Below are 12,465 nucleotides of genomic sequence, written 5' to 3' on the forward strand. Positions count from 1 at the left end.
CCCGGCTGGGTCACTGTGTGTGCGGACTCTGCACGTTCTCCCCGTGTGTGCATAGGTTTCCTCCGGGTGTTCCGGTTTCCTCCCACAATCCAAAGATGTGCAGGTTAGGTGGATTGGCCATGCTAAATTGCCCTTAATGTCCAAAAATTGCCCTTAGTGTTGGTTGAGTGGGGGGTGTATATTTTTCCAATATAATTTGGTGTACTGTGAAACAGGCGTGTGTCACAGAATGGTTATTGCATATAAGGAGGCCATTTGGCCCATCAGGTCTGTGCTAGCTCCGCAAATGAGCATCCTGACTTAGTGCCATTCCCCTGTCCTTTCCCCATCCATTGTGTGAGTACGGTGTGAATAACTTAATTAAACTGAAGACACAAAACTGCAGAGTTCAGACCATCAGAGGGGGAGGGGTGACATGTGGGTTAGGTGTGAAGGCAAGCAGTTTGAAGTAGATATCAGCAATGCCAAGGTGGAGTGCCAGTGAGCAGCATAAATTGAAATTTACATTCGGAAGATAAGACTTGAAGTTAACAATTGTATTTTTAAAAAACTTGTACAATTGACATTGATTGTAAAAGGATGGAACAAAGTGATAAATTTACTTATACCTAAAAAGTAGTGGCGATAACCCAACATGAAAGACCTGTACATTCTGAGAAGGGGAACTTTGAAGGCAATGTAGAACAATAGAGTGAAAGATAAAAGAGGGAAAAAAACATAATTAAAGAGAGGTGGAAGGCTGTATCATTAGGTGTATTTATGAGATCCAAAAACAGTGTGTGCTGGAAGCAGATTTGTGAGAAACCAGCTGCCGCCACCTTCAGAGAATGTGTATTTGTCTAAAATGTTTGTGAGATAATCTGTGACTTCTCAGTATCAGATAAGAGAAAGAAGAAAGATTTTCCCCATAGCAACAGCACATTTGTGGGTAATATTACTCGAATTTTATAGATTAAAATCTATGTGGACTGTTGCCTGTAATAAATGTTTAGCTCCGAGTTAATTAAACAGAATTATTTGGGGGAAATGTTTGGAGAAGTACTGTTAACTGTGTAAATGTAATCTTGTGTCTTTAAGTTTTATTTTTTCCCTTTTCTTTAAAATAAAAGTTTGAATTTAATTTTTAAAATTTTCACAAGTGGTTTGAAATTCTTCCTCCTACTGCAGGTACCTTCTCATCAAAAACAAATTGCAAAAGCGTTGTGAAAGCTTGTTCAATTTTCTCTTTTGGATTCAGGCAGCCTGGCACATACCATCTGCCATATTATAACAACAAGCATCCACAGAATATCTCCGTACATTTTCTGGAGGCTCTTTTCCAAGAGTAAAACAGGAAAAGGTGAAATGGGTAACGCCCTGCACCGATGATTGAAGAATGTAAGTCAGGGTTCCAATCGCTCTAGTATGATCAGCAAATTGTAGGTGAAATCTGCCTAACTAGCGCCGGAGATTGGGAAATTTTAAACCTACGTCAAGTGTAAATGAAGTCCCGACGATCTTTAATGTCTAAAAATGATTTAGCCACCTTGACAGAGACATAAGTCCATCCTCCACCAATCTGTTCAAGAGGGGGAACCTGTTTCAGCATTTCAGTCATATGTTCTATCCCTGTCAACAGCACGCTACCATGTCTGGTTATTCAAAATGGAGACATTTCGAGTGGACATCTTTTTCCTTACCAACCAGTCATCCAGAATTTAAATAATAGTGGGTCGGTATCCTGGTCTGAAACATACTCTGTAGCGACTTTCATTCAGCTCTCTGGGTATTTTTCCTCTGCAGATCATAGACAATCTGCTCTGAAGGATGATCACTACAGTGATATTTCCATTTCCTACATGAGCCACACAAGTGTGATGGTTCCAAATTAGAGGTAGCATTGTGCTCTGCGTGGAACCGGCTTTTGAATTTTTTCAAGTTGTTCATTTTGGCTCCTGTCCAACTATAAACATTGTCAGCTGAAATTTCCACAGACATCTTCCACCATAACCTTGGCAGACATCCAGAGAAATAGGGTCAGCAGCCTTGTATGCCATTTCTTCAAGCTTTGTGTTGATATAACAGAAACCTTGACTGCAACCCCCCTACTATCACTCTAAATTTAGTTAACAAACAAAATGTAACATATCAATGCAATTTATTGAACAAAATGAATACATCTTGAGTACTGGAGAGGTGTAACTATTAAGTTTGCCGATGAAGGAATACAGTACGAAGTCTTACAACACCAGGTTAAAGTCCAACAGGTTTGTTTCGATGTCACTAGCTTTCGGAGCGCTGCTCCTTCCTCAGGTGAATGAAGAGGTCTGTTCCAGAAACACATATATAGACAAATTCAAAGATGCCAAACAATGCTAGGAATGCGAGCATTAGCAGGTGATTAAATCTTTACAGATCCAGAGATGGGGTAACCCCAGGTTAAAGAGGTGTGAATTATACCAAGCCAGGACAGTTGGTAGGATTTCGCAGGCCAGATGGTGGGGGATGAATGTAATGCAACATGAATCCCAGGTCCCGGTTGAGGCCGCACTCATGTGTGCAGAACTTGGCTATAAGTTTCTGCTCGGCGATTCTGCGTTGTCGCGGGTCCTGAAGGCCGCCTTGGAGAACGCTTACCTGGAGATCAGAGGCTGAATGCCCTTGACTGCTGAAGTGTTCCCCGACTGGAAGGGAACATTCCTGCCTGGTGATTGTTGCGATGAAGGAATAGATTGAGAACGGTGTGCCTTTGAACTGAGTTTGGGGATCTCAGCCCACCCGAGTGAGTGGGCTGGGAGGAACTTCATTATTTCACAGCTAGAAGTTCTTTCCATCCACACTGGGTTGGGTGCATGTAGAGAGAGGCTTTATTTTATTCAAGTAGGTGTGGAGGCAGGTGGTGAAGCAGAAGGAATGCATGCTGAGTTTCGCTGTTTATTAAAGATCCCCGAGAAGAACATTTCAGCAATTGAAATTGATGCTTAGTGTTCAACATGTTAAAAGAGGACTTTCATCTTTTAACTATCATTAACTTTACCAATAAGACTGAGATAGAACTGCATTTTCTTTTTAAGGAAAAAGTTGTCAGTGTGATGGATCAAGATGGAAAGATTCAATGGTAAAACAAAGGAGGGTGGAGAACTTTGCATCTTGCATGCGATTTACCGGCCTCATCCTGCCCTACGTAGTGACGTGACAAGACCATTGAATCGCGCGAAAGGCCTCTGGCTAGATTCGCGATGCTCGATGTGTCTCATGAGGTTCAACAAAATCTCGCCAGACGTTGCAATCCGGATCTCGCTCTGACTGATTAGCATACTTAAATGAGCTATTAGGCTTACACGGATTCACCCGGCGCCCGAGACCTAACGTTGTGCCTGGGGGACAATGGCAGAGTTCTGTCTAGACTGTTCCATATAAACGTGGATCAGCGTAATGCCACCTGAGGGGGTCACCCAGGCCATTAGAGACCCCCGGGTGGTTGGGCTCCCCCTGGCACTCCCACTGGCACCTGGGCACCTTGGCACTAGGCTGGCAGGGGCACTGCCAAGGGGCTGGTTTAGCACAGGGCTAAAGAGCTGGCTTTTAAAGAAGACCAAGGCAAGCCAGCAGCACGGTTCATTTCCCGTACCAGCCTCCCCGAACAGGCGCCGGAATGTGGCGACTAGGGGCTTTTCGCAGGAACTTCATTTGAAGCCTACTTGTGACAATAAGCGATTTTCATTTTCATGCCAGGCCGACAGTGTCAAGGTGATTGTGTGCCAGTTTGTCTGTGCCAAGGGTTGGACCTGGGATGCCTTGCCCATAAAAGAGTTCGGGTGAGGGTGGGCTCGAGGCCCCTGGAAGAGGTAAGTTGAGTGCAGTGGTGGGGGGAGGCGGGGGCGCTCTGGAGGCTGCGGTGTGATCCCTGAAGGGTGGTCGAAAGATCGGGGTGTCGTTTTAAAAATCCACCCCGATCTTTCGATCACCCTTCAGGGATCACACCACAGCCTCCAGAGCGCCCCCCCCTCCCCCCACCGCTGCACTCAACTTACCGTCGTCATCCTGCACTGGCGAGCTGAATCTGTCAGTGTAGGAAATGATGTAAGTACGGCCTCAATGGAGCGTTCCCCGCAGAGGCCAAAAATAACGGCAAAGTGCTGTTGAATAGCAGGGTGTTTCTTAACGCTGCAGGCACCTACAAACACCCCACTAAATAGGCCCAAAACAAGACTCTGTTTTTGTCCAGTTGAATAGTGCCCAACAAGTCAATCCCAGCATTGTCTGCCGGGTAACAGCTACCACAGTTCAAAAGGTGAACATCGGTGGCACAGTGGTTAGCACTGCTGCCTCACAGAACCAGGGACACAGGTTTGATTGCGACCTCAGGTGACTGTGTGGAGTTTGCACTTTCTTCCTGTGTCTACGTGAGTTTCCTCTGGGTGCTCTGGTTTCCTCCCACATTCCAAAGATGTTCAAGTTAGGTGGATTGGCCAAAGTAAATTGCCCCTTAGGGTGGGGTTGCAGGAATACGATGGGGGATTTAACCTAGGTAGGGTGGTCTTTCAAAGGGTCGGTGCAGACTCGATGGGCTGAATGGCCTCCTTCTGCACAATAGGGATTCTATGATTCTATGAATATATTTCTCATGCATTTTGAAATAGAAAGGTGAAAACCTATTCAATTATTTCAATATAGAGAATGTGTCCAACCAATTTATTTCTTACCAGCATATGCAAATATGTGCTTCCAGCCATGTGATGGTGTATTGCTGTCAGTACTTTCACTGGCATGGACATCACTCAAGGAAGGTAAGTCCTGACTTGTATATGTGAGGTCTTATACTTCTAATAGCGGACTTTCACTGTTACTTTGGTTACTGGAATACCTTGCTTTCTCACAGAGCAACAATACTTACCCCAATTCTTCTTCAATGGTCAGTCCAGAAGTTGCATCTTATCCATATTTTATTGTTCTGTGAGTGCTTCTGCCCTTGGGCCAAGATAGCACTGTTAAAATTGAGTATTTCAAAGCATTTCATTATGGAATGAATAATGTTCTGGGCCAGCGATAATATTAAACCAGATTTGCAAACTACTTGCATAATCAGAGGCAAGCAATCCTTAATTTTTGTCGTTGGGGGGTGGAGGGGGGGGCGGTTCCAGTTATCAGCCCACATTCTGCTCAACTCCTGCTCTGAGTTTCAGCTTAATACTGCAGAATTCAACAGTGACTTTACTTAAAAGTTCCTTTAACAAACTTAGGTATTTAAATCAGTGATTGAAATAGGGCAGTGACCCAAGAATAACTAAAAATATCCCTTCATATTTCCAAGCAAATGATGTACAGAAGGAGATTCAGATTGGGAAGAAGATGCCAGGGAGTATTACTGTGGGGCGGGATGGACAGATCGACTTCCCCCTTCCCCGCCCTCAGAGCAAAGGGAGCACGGAACCGATGCACTCCACACCAGCCCGCCCTGAAGCCATGACACACTATGGGTGGGCTAAATTGGGATAGGGTGAAACTCACTGGGGAGGAGGGCCCGCTTGTGGGAACTGCTGACCAATTGGATTGGATGGCAGCTGGCAGCTCCATCAGTCCCAGCAGTGCCAAGAGCATATTAGAGGACATCACTGAGACTGCAATCAGGAACAAAACCAGGCTCATGGATCCTCGAGCTAGGTAAGTCCAGAGTATTCAGTAGGGAGGGTATAGGCGGGGGGGAGCACGTGACTGGGGCTGGTGTGTTTAATGGAGCAGGCAGGTAGGAAGAAAGGGGGTGTTCTATCTTGGGGGGCTGTCCCCCGATCTGCAAAGGCCATCCCCACTTCCCTCCCAAATGTAGTATCCCATTCTTTCCCACCCTGTGAGAAAGTTTTTTAAAAAGACAGTCTGCTCATTACCACCTGATTGTCCACGCCAACCGTATTATGATATGGGCAGCATATTATCGCCGTCAGCTGGCTTGTTAATAAACCCCATCGCTCCTTGATTATTTATTTAAGTGTAATGAGCAGACTTCCCACTTTAGCACCCATTCACCCCTCTGTTATGGGGGTGAGCTCGGTGGTGGGCAGGTAGCTGGTGGGTTGGGCATCAACCTTATTTGACATGCTCCTCCCACCAAAGACATGCCTAGCAGGGGTACATTAATATGCAGCCCATCTATTCAGTAAATCACAATGGAAGGCCGATGTATTAAGAGGTTGAATAGCTATCAACTGACAGTCGGAGGGTAGAACAGCAGCGATAACAGAGCCACTCTTCACAAGCACCCCACTTTCATAAGCCACATTCATAAGCAGCATTTGTTTTTGTTTTTAATGGGATTCCAATGCAGGAGTCCCTTTACTTCAGTAAGTGTCCTCTTTTACACAATGTCAATGTTATCAAATCAACCTCAGGCAATCCCCTCGAAGGAACGCACAAATAATAATCAACAGATGGCTAGCTAATAGTGCACGTCAGTAAATTGAAATAATAATTTGAAAGTTTTAGCCTACAAAATGTCCTGCAGTTCCCAATGGTCATATTAATCTTCTAGCACACTGATGGGTCACTGTGTGATCAGTTGCTAGGTCAGCTGGGGGTGTACCTCTGGTCTCCTCGCCAGGTGACCAATGGTAAATGTTATAACCTGCCTGCTTACCATTGGCTGGGGACTAATGACAATCCCACAATCCTGTGGGAGTATGAGCTTCCCCAATGAGGGGGGCGGAGAAATCAATAGCAGATTCCCTGTATAAATAAAGCTGGCCGGTTTGGAACCAGCAGGAAGTAATAAGCAGCAAGCAAAGTTGCTGCTGTTGTGTAATATATATATGTGTTATTGTAAATAAATGTTATTTCTTTCTGTCCTTCTGTCCTTCAACTCGTGCTGGATTCTTCGTGGTCCTCACAAAACTGGCGGCAAGGGTTAAAGTGAATAGCTGTCTACACTGCTGAAGCCACCTCCCTGGATTTTTGTTGGATACAGGTTGGAAGTTGTTTTCTATTATACCATGCCTCTGGACGGACGTTTGGATGTTTTTGATGCTGCGCTGGAAAGCTGGAACCAGTACGCACAACGGATGCGTTACTATTTCCGGGCAAACAATATCACCGAAAACGAGTGCCAGGTGGTCATATTGCTCACCGCCTGCGGCCCGCATACGTTTGGGGTGATTAGGAGCCTTACGTACCCAGCTGCGCCGGACACCAAAACGTTTGATGAACTTGTGAATTTATTGGGGCAACATTTTAACCCAACCCCGTCCACGATAGTCCAACGTTACCGGTTTAATACCGCTGAGAGGACCCCAGGAGAATCCCTTGCCGACTTTCTATCCAGGCTACGCAGGATTGCGGACTACTGTGACTATGGTGAGACCTTGTCAGAAATGATACGCGACCGTTTGGTTTGCGGTATTAACAATGCGGCCACCCAGAGAAAGATGTTAGCTGAGCCAACATTGACTTTTCAACAGGCTATTCAAATAGTATTGTCCCGAGAGAGTGCAGAACGAGGAGTGCAGGAGCTACAGGGAATGGAGGTGCATGCCTTGAGGCGCAACCCCTTTCCTCCAAAAACGTCCCCCCGCACTCCTGCGGTACCTTAGGCGAGGCGACGTCTGGGTCTGGATCGACGCCAGTGGCCGTCGGACATTCCTCCCCGACGGGAGCCTTCTTCAGAATAAATGGATGAGGAGCCATGTCTGTGTCAGACTTGTAGGCGCCGACCCCGTTGCGGACGCCGGTCCTGGGGACACGCGAGGCGCCGTTGTTCCGACCGAAACTGGGACCAGCCCAGGGGCCGTACCTTCCATGTGGATGAACCTGCGCCGACTACTCCTGAGGACATGGAGACGGAGGACGACTGCCTGCAGCTGCATTGTGTGGCAGCTCCCCGTGTGGCCCCCATTAAGGTGACAGTACGGGTCAATGGTCACCCACTCGAGATGGAGTTGGACACTGGCGCAGCGGTCTCCATGATCGCCCAGAGGACATTCGACCGCATCAAGCAGGGTATACAGACCCTTACATTAACCGACACACAGGCCAGGTTGGCCACCTATACGGGGGAACCATTGGACATTACAGAAACGATGATGACCCCTGTTGTTTATGGATGCCAGGAGGGGCGTTTCCCACTTATCATGACTGAGGTGCTAGGACGATACCCAGATGTATTCCAGCCCGGATTGGGGAAAATAAAAGGGGCCGTAGCCCATATCCAAGTCGAACGAGGAGCCACGCCGCACTATTTCCGGGCGCGCCCGGTGCCTTACGCCTTGCTCGAGAAGGTAGAAGGGGAGCTCACTCATTTGGAGACTTTGGGTATTATCAGGCCCGTCCGTTTCGCTGACTGGGCAGCACCAATTGTACCTGTAATGAAGCCAGATGCCACAGTTCGCTTGTGCGGGGACTATAAACTTACAGTGAATACGGCTTCCCGACTCGACCGATATCCAATGCCTCGCATAGTGGATCTCTACGCGAAGCTTGCAGGCGGACTCTCATTCACAAAATTAGATACGAGTCATGCCTACCTACAGTTGGAGCTGGACCCTGCCTCCCAACCATATGTAACGATTAATACACACCGGGGCTGTATGAATGTACACGTTTGCCCTTTGGAGTATCCTCCGCCTGCGTTATTTTTCAACGCGTTATGGAGGGCATTTTGAGAGGTTTACGCGTGTCTCTGTCTACTTAGATGACGTTTTGATCACAGAGACATCGGAACAGGAACATTTGGAAAATCTGGAGGCTGTCCTTAGACGCTTTTCGGAGGCTGGAGTCCGTTTATGTCGCACAAAGTGCGTCTTTCAGGCGAAGGAAGTAGTCTACCTGGGTTATTGGGTGGCCCACGAAGGTTTGCACCCCGTCGCAGAGAAGGTGCGCGCGATTCAACAGGCCCCCGCCCCGACTGACACTTCGCATCTTCGTTCTTTTCTCGGCCTCGTAAACTATTACGGGAAGTTCCTCCCCAATCTGGCAACTACGCTGACCCCGTTGCACCTGCTGCTAAAGAAAAATCACACCTGGGTTTGGGGTCGGCCGCAAGAAACCGCTTTCCGGCGGGTAAAACAACAATTGTCGTTGTCTGGGTTACTAACCCACTATGATTCTGGAAAGCCTTTACTCGTCACATGTGATCATCCCCGTATGGTATTGGGGCTGTCCTGTCCCACAAGATGGAGAACTGGACCGAGCGGCCGATAGCTTTCACTTCCCGCACATTGACTGCAGCGGAAAAAAAGTACGCGCAGATCGAGAAGGAGGGCCTGGCAGTGGTCTTTGCGGTGAAACGTTTCCACCAGTACGTGTATGGCCGCCATTTCACTATCGTGACTGATCATAAGCCTCTGCTGGGACTTTTTCAGAGAGGATAAGCCAATAAGGCTTTGTTGCTCACTGCATACGAGTATTCTCTGGAGCACAAACCAGGAACGCAGAGAGCGAATGCCGACGCACTGAGCCGATTGCCTTTATCGACCGGCCCCATGTCGACCCCCACGACCGGTGAGGTGGTTGCAACCCTAAATTTTATGGACACTTTGCCTGTCACGGCATCACAGATCCGTGAGTGGACCCAGACGGAGCCAGTCCTGTCAAAGGTTCGACTCATAGTCCTGTATGATGGGCAGCATAGACAGCTCCCAGGCGAGTTGCGGGCATTTTCCTCCAAGCTGTCAGAATTCAGCGTGGAAGACGGCATCCTCTTGTGGGGACGCGTGTGATTGTCCCGGAAAAAGGACAGGAGCTGATACTAAGAGACTTGCACAATGAGCATCCAGGTGTGATCAAAATGAAAATGTTGGCCCGGAGTTATGTCTGGTTGCCAGGCCTTGACACCGACATTGAGAAGGTGGCCCAAAACTGCTCCATTTGCCAGGAGCATCAGAAGCTTCCACCGGCCGTGCCCCTACATCACTGGGAATGGCCAGGGCGGTCTTGGGCGCGCTTGCATGCAGATTTCGCCGGTCCTTTTCAAGGATCCATGTTCCTTTTATTAATCGACGCCCAGTCTAAATGGCTAGAGGCGCATAAGATGCTAGGCACAACGTCCTGCGCAACAATTGAGAAGATGCGTTTGTCTTTTAGTACGCATGGCCTCCCCGAAGTGCTGGTCACGGATAACGGCACTCCATTCACCAGTGAGGAGTTAGCGAGATTCATGAAGATGAACGGCATACGCCATATCCACACTGCCCCTTACCACCTGGCTTCAAATGGGTTGGCGGAGCACGCAGTGCAGACATTCAAACGAGGCCTAAAGAAGCAGTCTTCCGGGTCAATGGACACGAGACTGGCTCGCTTTTTGTTTTCATATAGGACCACCCCCATGCGGTGACTGGGGTAGCTCCCGCAGAACTCCTAATGGGCCAGAAAATTTGCACCCGCCTTAGTATGGTTTTCCCGGATATTGGCGCAAAGGTACGCCGCACGCAAGAACGGCAGGGTACAGGGTTATTCTCGGCATCGGTCGATTCGGCAGTTTGCGCCCAGTGACCCAGTGTTCGTTCGCAATTTTGCTGGTGGTGCCCAATGGGACCCTGGCGTAATCTTTCGCCAAACGGGCCCTATATCTTACCAGGTGCAAGCCCAGGGTCGTCTCCAGCGCAAACATGTAGACCACGTTCGGTCCACAAGACTATCCCTTCCAAAGATTCCCCGCCCCTGGAGCTCATTTCCACAGCCACAGAGACCAGAGACAATGGAAAGTAGTCCTCACAATCTTCCTCTGGTGCCTCACTCAAAGCCTGCGCAGGTCGTTACAGAACCCCGTGGAGATAGAGACGCCGAGATGACAGAGGCAGCAGACTCTGACTCCGAGTTGGAGACACAGGATGCATCAGAGGGGGAATCTTCGGGCCCACGGGCCGTGGATGTACAACCGTTACGCCATTCATCACGGAAGCGCCGGTCTCCGTCTCGTTACACGCCGCCCGATCCAGCGCCACGTGCAAATGATGTCCGGCCTGCGGCAAAAAGAGTCCGACGCCCTCCTTCGCCAGGGTCTTCGGTGGATTCCTTGGACTTTGGGGGGGGAGGGATGTTATAACCTGCCTGCTTACCATTGGCTGGGGACTAATGACAATCCCACAATCCTGTGGGAGTATGAGCTTCCCCAATGAGGGGGGGGCGGAGAAATCATTAGCAGACTCCCTGTATGAATAAAGCTGGCCAGTTTGGAACCAGCAGGAAGGAGTAAGCAGCAAGTGAAGTTGCTGCTGCTGCTGTTGTGTGTATATATATATGTTATTTATTTGTATCCTTGAAACTCGTGCTGGATTCTTCGTGGCCCTCACAAAGGTAAACATGGCTGCTGTAGATGTGTAACCAAATACAAAGGAGCAGTCCCTTCAACAGTTGAATGTGGAGTGCAAACAAAGTCATTGCACACCAGTGTGAAGCATGGGTTCCCCATGTTGCGCAATGCACAGGATATTGATCAATACTGATTGAATGGCACCACATTCTGAGTTTAATCCTGACAAATCTGAGCTAATGCATTTTGGTGGTTCTAACATTGAGGGGAAATATACAGTAAATGGCTAAACTCTTAGGAATATAGAAAATCAAAGAAATCTGGGCGTACAGGTTCAAAGATCTTTGTAAGTGGCAACACAAGTGGACAAGGTAGTCAAGGAAGCATACAGAATGCTTGCCTTCATTGGACGGGGCATCGAGTGTAAAAACTGGCATGCTACTGTTGTATAGAACCTTGGTACAGCCGCACTTGGAATATTGCGGACAATTCTGCTCGCCACATGACCAGAAGGATGTGGAGGCTTTGGAGAGGGTACAGAGGAGGTTTACCAGGGTGTTGCCTGGTCTGGAGAGTGTTGACTGGTCTGGAAGGTGTTAGCTATGCAGAGAGGCTGAATAGACTCAGACTGTTTTCATTGGAAAGACGGAGGTTGAGGGGCGACCTGATGGAGGTCTACAAGATTACGAGGGGCATGGATAGAGTCGATGGACAGGCACTCTTTCCCAAGGTGGCAGGGTCAGTCACTCGGGGGACATAGGTTTAAGGTCCATGGAAAAATCTTTAGAGGAGACGTGCGAGGCAGGTTTTTTACACAGCGGGTGGTGAGTGTCTGGAACGCTTTGCTAGGACAGGTTGTGGAAGCAGATACATTAATGGCGTTCAAAAGGCATCTCGACAAATGCATGGATTGGATGGGTATAGAGGAATATGGCACTAAGAAGTGCGGAGGGTTTTGGCCAAGGGTGGTATCATGACCGGTACAGGCTTAGAGGGCCGAAAAGCCTGTTTTTGTGCTGTGTTCTTTGTAAAACCAAAATCAATTTACTCCTTTCCTAGATTCCAATTCGGTCTTGATGTCCAAAGTACTTCATTGGCTGTGAGAACCTTGGGATGTCCCAAGGTCATGAAAAGCACCATACAAATGCAAGTCTGTCATTCTTTTATTCAATCTTGGATGATAAAAGTACTCTGCAAAAATCAAAGTGGAATCTACCTCTCCAAACTGTACCTTCTGCCCCTTAAGTGTT

The 12,465-nt window shown here is 48.1% G+C and overlaps 1 protein-coding gene across 1 annotated transcript in view; it reads right to left on the reverse strand.

The window, feature by feature from the left end:
• The window catches only part of LOC140408502 (transmembrane protein 132C-like), a 1,621,914-nt gene that overhangs the window by 926,590 nt on the left and 682,859 nt on the right, over positions 1–12,465 (reverse strand). The gene's annotated exons all lie outside the window — the stretch shown is intronic.

The sequence above is a fragment of the Scyliorhinus torazame genome, chromosome 1, assembly GCF_047496885.1.
Source record: "Scyliorhinus torazame isolate Kashiwa2021f chromosome 1, sScyTor2.1, whole genome shotgun sequence".
NCBI lineage: Eukaryota > Metazoa > Chordata > Chondrichthyes > Carcharhiniformes > Scyliorhinidae > Scyliorhinus > Scyliorhinus torazame.